The sequence below is a fragment of the Spinacia oleracea genome, chromosome 5, assembly GCF_020520425.1.
Source record: "Spinacia oleracea cultivar Varoflay chromosome 5, BTI_SOV_V1, whole genome shotgun sequence".
In the NCBI taxonomy this organism is placed as follows: Eukaryota; Viridiplantae; Streptophyta; class Magnoliopsida; order Caryophyllales; family Amaranthaceae; genus Spinacia; species Spinacia oleracea.
Window position 1 is genome coordinate 37,661,631 of NC_079491.1, and position 7,575 is coordinate 37,669,205.

The following is a 7,575-nucleotide window of genomic DNA, read 5'->3' on the forward strand; positions in this document are numbered from 1 at the left end:
ATTGTATTTTGAATTCACAAGCACCAATCGGTTTGCCATTCGACTTTGATACTCGAAAACAACCATAAAAGTCGATATAAGAAACGTACATTTTAAATTACTCACTTTCTCTCATTTCCGTGAATCGTTCTTGGATTCACTACCAATCGAGGAAATTTACTGTTACCTTTCTAACAGGATTTACTGCAGTGTAAGATATTTAATCATAAACAATAATTAAAACATACATTGAAGCATGAAAAGTCTAAACATTTATCATGGGTAATAACTTGAAAATTAAAGCATTCATGCAATTTAAACAAGTCATTAGCATTTTATTCGAATTTATTGTTCCGGCAGGTGTGAATAAAATGATTCCAAGACCCTAAAACCATTGAAGAATTAAGCACATTATGTATTTTGACTCAATTCTAAAACATTTTAGGTAAGCAAAAGCCTTTTGCTAATAGTCTAGAAACTACTCTTGGTTGATAGGTACGTCTAAGAACTTATTAGGTAAACCTATCGATTTTGCCACGACATAAAAGGACTCCTTACTTATATCGTTGAGTTTCACCAAAACTAACATGTACTCACAATTATTTGTGTACCTTACCCCTTTAGGACCAATAAGTAACACCTCGCTGAGCGAAAACTATTACTAGATTGATGTAAAGGATATCCAAGTAAGTGTTTATTTTGGCATGGCACCTTTTAACTCAATTTTTAAGTTTGGAACTTAAGGCTCTTACTATGTTGGTTAGATTTTAAGATTTTAAGTGAACTAAAATCCTTAATCATGCAACATAATCAAGCCACAATCTCATGCATAATTAAGACATATTTAAAGCAATAAATAACTTAAAGCATGCATAAGATAAATGTGATCTAGTATGGCCCGACTTCATCTTGAAGCTTCAACTTCAAAGTCCGTCATGAAAATGGATTGAAAACTCCGTCTTGAATTTCACCGTGGGAGGCGCCATTTTCTTCAAATAGGATAAACTATAATTAAACTAATTACAACTATTTGATGGTACGCAGACCATATTTGAATTGAAAAACAAATTTGGTGCATTAGACCAATTACATTCAAATCAATGGTACCCAAACCATATTTTCTATCCTATTTGGGCCATACAAGTCACTCCATAACCTGCAAAATAGTACATATACAATATATACCATTCATCCATTCATTATCATGAATGGCCCACATAGCTGGTTAGTGCATCACATAAATATTTGCAGCAATTAATCAAGGGCACCAATAATCTACCAATTATTCAGTCCTTATTAATTCTAATCAAGTTGTTTAACCTTAAAGGATTTGTAGACCTAATCAAGAGTTTATGACTAAAAGGCTCCCACTTAAACCAATAAATTCATATGCTTTACTAATTTTAAACATAAAAATGTATTTCTAGTCTAACCGGAAACATACAAATTTAATTAAAATTTAAAGCTCAATTCAAATTTATAATCGAATCCATTAATTTAATTTATTTCAGTTGAATTAAACGAATTTAAATTAATTCAAGGTTTAATTTTAGTAAAATAATTAGTATAAATAAAATTTATAATAATTATAATATTCAGAATTAAAATCCGAGAAAACAATTTAAATTATTAATTTTAAAATTAATTAAAATTATTTCCGAACTGAAAATTCAAAATTAAATTTGAAACGACTCAATCGAGACACGACGAGGCACTTGGGCTTGCGCCCCAAGCCCCATCGAGTGCACGAGGCTTAGCGCCCCTTGATTGTTCGTACAGCAACACGCAAGCAACCACACGCAACGCAGCATTGCAGGCCACGCTGCGCGCGCGCTTGCTCGCTCGTCGCGCCTGCAGGCCACACGCAACGCAGCATTGCAGGCCACGCTGCACGCGCCCGCTTGCTCGTCGCCTTGCGTCTGCTTGCTTGATGGGCGTGGCAGCGCGCGCTGTGGCGCAGCACGCATGCTGCCCACACACGTCTTCCACTGGCTTGCGCCTTGCCCTTCGCCCTTGCCCACTCGCCCACATGCGCACAACACTCGACACAGGGCAGCGTGCTGCCTTGTGCTCGTGTGCCATGGCCCTTGCTCGTTGCATCGTACCGCATGGGCGACGAGCTCCCTTGCTCGTCGTCGCATGCCCGCACTATACAACACCCCTTAAGGGTAACACATAACGTCCATTGCTTTGTGCGTGCAAGTTTTATGAGCGAATTGCATAAAAATTAAAACTTTTATTTCCAAAATTAATGACAAATTAATAAATCATATTAATTTCATAATTTTAGGGCGAAAAATCGAAAATTTATTAATCAATTAATTTCCGATTAACATGGATTCAAATCTAGGTCATTAAAATTTAAAATTTAACACAAATTATCAATTTTTATGGTGGTTTTTAATCATTGGTACCTAATTAAATTATTAATTAATTATGAAAATCAAATCAATTCTAAATTATTCGAATTTCAACAAATTAATCATAATTAAAAATTAGGTTGTATAATTAACAAGGCTAGCCATTCAAACTTGTTAAACATATACAGTAGGTCAATCAAAGATTCAAGATTTATCAACAAGAATCGCAAATATTCAATTTAACATCTTAAATTTACAAACTTTTGCGTTCGAATAACTAAAACCTCCGAAAAGTCATAGTTAGGCTTCGAATTTGGGAATTCTGGGTTCGGCCGAAAATTATTATTTTTGTCAAAATTTTAGAATGCCTTTTACCTGCGGAATTGACACAAAAATCACTCGATTTGGATGAGTAACGAAGAAACTGCCGAAAAACTGCGTACATATAATTAAATAAACGCAATTTGCAATTAATTACGAAAATTAATCACCCCTTTAATTCTTTGCAAATTTGTAAAATTTAACCATGTTCATGCAATTTAGATTATGAAAATAATAAGAGGCTCGTGATACCACTGTTAGGTTATGATACATATGAATAAACATAAATCATGCAGAAAAACCATAATGCCAGGAAACATATTATTTACACATAATCATTTAGCATAATTCAGATGCATAGACTTTGTAGCGTGCCCTCCCTAGCTGCGCCCGAACCGAACAAGAACAAGTGTTTAGGACTCCAAGTGTCGTCCCTCCGTAGATAGTCCACAGCACGTCCGGGTCCGCCTTAAGATTGACCAACTAGAATCGCCCTTAAGGTTACTAGGATTTTCGGCTAATAGGTTGCAAGTGTTTGGCTGATTTTTGCTTCAAAATCTTACCTTTAGAATACTTCAAAAATCTCTGTAAATATGTGACCCTAGGCACCTATTTATAGAGTTTATGGAAAGGAATTATAATTCTACTAGGATATGGATTTATTAATTATAATCCTATTAGAACTCTAAATAATAAATTTAATCTTTTTAGGATTAGGATTTAATCAATGCACGAATTCCGATAGGATTAGGATTCGTTACGAACACGAGCGTCGCACGACCACGAGGGAAGCACGCAACGCGCAGGCCTTGCGGCCCACACGCATGAGCGCTGCCTCGCAGCCCACGAGCACGCTCAGCGCGCGCGCCAGCAGCCTTGCTGGGCCTGACCTTGCGCTGGCCCTGGCGAGGCTTGTGACCTTCGTGTTGGGCGCTCGGCTTGCTGGGCGTGGGCCTGGCTTCGTGCTGGGCCTTCGTCTAGCAAGCCTCGTCCGATGCTAATTCGTACGATGCGCTTCCGATTAAATTCCCGGTTCCGGAATTCATTTCCCATACGAACAATATTTAATATTTCCGATTCCGGAATTAATTTTCGTTTCGAACAAATGTTTAATATTTCCGTTTCCGGAATTATTTTCCGATTCCGATAATATTTCCGATTCTGACAATATTTCCGTTTCCGACAACATTTCCGATTCCGGCAATATTTCCATTTCCGATAATATTTTCCGATACGTACCATGTTTCCGTTTCCGGCAACATCTACGACTTGGATAATATTTATATTTCCGATACGATCCATATTTTCGTTTCCGGCAATATCATCGTTTCCGGAGTATTCATTTCTTGCTTGTGACGATCTCAGCTCCCACTGAAACCAAGATCCGTCGATTCCGAATATCCATAGATTAAGTATTTAATGCCATTAAATACTTGATCCGTTTACGTACTATTTGTGTGACCCTACGGGTTCAGTCAAGAGTAAGATGTGGATTAATATCATTAATTCCACTTGAACTGAAGCGGCCTCTAGCTAGGCATTCAGCTCACTTGATCTCACTGAATTATTAACTTGTTAATTAATACTGAACCGCATTTATTAGACTTAACATTAAATGCATACTTGGACCAAGGGCATTATTTCCTTCAGAAAGTGGGCTTGATGTCGATTATTTGAACTCCGTGGTGCGTGCCACAGGCCCGGTTTGTATTGTAAGGTTGATTTTTCCCAACACAGGCCTTCGAGAGTTATCATAAGCTCGTACTCCTTGCGTGGAGGTTTGGAAGTTATCGTTTCCTAGCCCCAAGCAATGGGCGGTTCGCAATGGGCAAACATTTACCGCCGAACCGTTATCTACGAGTGCTAGGGGGACGTTTTGTCCTTTGCATCCAACCACTAGATAGAGAGCCTTATTGTGGGCGCCTCCTTCTTTAGGTAAGTCTTTGTCAGTAAAAATTATTGCTTTTTTCTCAACATCTCTCGTGACGTGGCTAACCAACGAGTCAGGTGTGATGTCCGTAGGGACTGAGATGAGGTCAAGTGAGCGAATAAGTTTTTCACAATGTTCCTTTGAAGTGCACATGAGATCCCAGATGGTAATCTCGACTTTGGTTCTTTTTAGTTGCTTCAAGAGAGGATTTTCGATGACTTATGCGACGGTGGTGTGCCGCACGTTTTCAGGAGTCTGTCTGACTGGGATATCGTCCATGGTAGGTGGGCGAATATCCGGTTGGTATATCCTTCCGGATCGGGTGAGATTGTCGACTTCAGGCTCCTGAGGGGTGGTGTCAATGAGAGCATACCCGGGCCAAGTTTCGGTAAAGAGGTCCTGGCCCGATACCTGAGATAGGTAGACATCTTCAGCATCATCATCCCATACACCGCACACTTCTCTCTCGATTCGATCCATAGGGACCACAGCGAGTGGTGCACCTTGAGGTGTAATGTACACCGTAGGGTCGAAGTTCTTATTTTCTGGTTGGTCGAGAGAGATGTGACAAGAGCCAAGTGGGCTCTTATTGTTGTTGGGTTTGCCAACGTTAGGGAGAGGTATTACTTAATCCTCTATCATGTCCTGGATTGTACATATTTTTTAGATTCCAGCAGTTTTCAGTGTCGTGCCCATTTCCTTGATGGAATTTGCAGTAAGTACCTTCGACCTAATATTTACTTTTGACAGGAGGGTCACGGGTGGGGCCTATAGGCCTCAATTTTCCTTGATTAGTTAGTCTTTCAAAGGCTTGTACCAAAGTCGACCCGAGTGGGGCAAAGTTTCGATCTCGGGCCCATCTTCCAGGGCTTCTCCGGGCGGGGGTCTCCTCTACGGCATGGACTTCTTGGGCTTGAGATGTGTGGCCCCTGTTGTAGGTGTTACTTTTGTATGCGGGCTTGCTTTGTATTGTTTTTGCAACATCATCCTCGATGTTTATTCCCACATCATAAACTCTTTTGAAAGTATCAAGGCCCAGGTACCTAAGGTGTTGTCTGTAAGCCGGGTCCAGGTTGTCAATGAATTTCTGGACCAATTCTGTTTCGGGAGGCCTATTGATTAGTTGGGCCGCTTGGTCCCTCCATCTAGCAAAGTAGGTTGTGAAACCTTCATTTTTCTTTTGGAAGAGGACTTCCAGCTCGCGCATGGTGACTTGAAAATCCATGTTCGACGAGTATTGATTGATGAAGACATTGACAAAGTCCTCCCAAGTGGGGAAGAGCTTAGGGTCCTGGTGGTAGTGCCATTTGAGCGGCACAGGTTCCAAGGACAAAGGAAAGGCAGGTAAATACATGGACTTGTCCACGCCTTTCAAGTTCATGGCATTCACGAAGCTCAAGAGATGATCACGGGGGTTGTCCGTGGCTTTGAATTTCGGTAAGTCAGATGAACTAAACTTTTCTGGTAGTTTGCCAGGAAAAGGTTCAGGATCGAGGGAGAAGTACTTGCTCCCCATGGTTTGCTGTAGAACCATTTTTTCGATCCTCTTCTCGTTATCGAGGTCGTTTTTGGCTTGCGCAGCTGCTAAGGCTTCGTTTTCCATTTTCAGTTGGCTCATGAGTTGGGTCATTTGGACCATCCGGTCTCGTAATTCTTCGATGGACATGTTTGAGGGTGCGAATCGAGGTTGGGGGAGCGGAGATCCTTGAAAGGGGGAATGACGGACGGAGCTTGGAGTTACTAAACCTTGCGTTGGTGATGTAGCTTCGAGACGCACTAACCTTTGATTTTCAGATCGACACCAAGTGGCAGGACCAACCCTATGCATAAGATAAGCTAAAGTTTAGGCCCAAAGTTTTAAGCGTTACTTAGTCTAGACTTTTGACTCTCTCTATCGGTTTTTTTTTTATTCTCTCCTTTGTTGGTACACTTTTTGGTTTTTTCCTTGGTCATTCTTTGGATTTTCGAAACACTTGCCCGTGTGACATTCATAGTTATTAGCATGCTCGGTTTTGGTGCCGAACATTGTCGTCGTAGGAGGCCTAACAACGTCACGAAGAGTTATTTATTACTATTTTTTTTTGTCGCTTTTAGAATCGAGTGCCTTTTCATACGCCCTCGAAGCCATTTTTTTACGAAAAGTTTTTTTTGCTACGTATTTTCTTTATGCGCGGGCGCCGAGGCTGTTGTGCCTGACCAAAAGGCCAGGCAGCAACTTCAGCGCCCAGCGAAGGGCGTGAGAAATATTGGTGCCCAGCCAGGGGCGTTGAAAATGCGTCCCTGGCTGGTTTTTGTCTTTCGGTTGCGTATATCTTTTCGTTTATGCGACTTTGATTTTGCGTGCTTGCCTAATAACGTCCTTTACGCGTTGTGCAGCGTTTGTGGGATTCGTTACGGGCCATCCCGAGCGTCGCTTATTTTTGTGGCGGTCGTTCGGGTTTGCGGAACACGTATTTTGGTATAACTCTTTGGCCAATTGGTTCATGAATGTTTGGGCAATTTTTAAGGTCGTTGGTTTTCTAGCATTATTTGTCACACACAATCACATAATTCGCTACACATAACTAACATTACATCATGAGGCAAAATAATAATATGTCACGTAGTTTATGATAGGCTTCTATGGGTAGTATTTGCGCCGGCTTGGTACCGCTTCTATCGCAGATCCAACACATGCCCCGGTCGAGGTAGTGCCTTCAACAGACGAATTTCGCCCAAGAGGCCAACCACGATGTAAGCCAAGGGGGCATGCACCAATGAGAGGGACCTAGTGGGCGAGCGATTGGGTTTGGGACGGGTGTACTACTAGCGAAAGTGCCGAGTGGACAACATTCGAAGCGTATGCACCCCCCGGTTGGCGATGGGTATCCTTAGTCCCAACTCCCGAGATGAAACATCCAAGGGAGCCAAGATTCGTTATGCGGTTCTGTCCGTTCACATTAATATGCTGATTTTCAGGTCGTCCCAACTTGATGGGGAAATAAA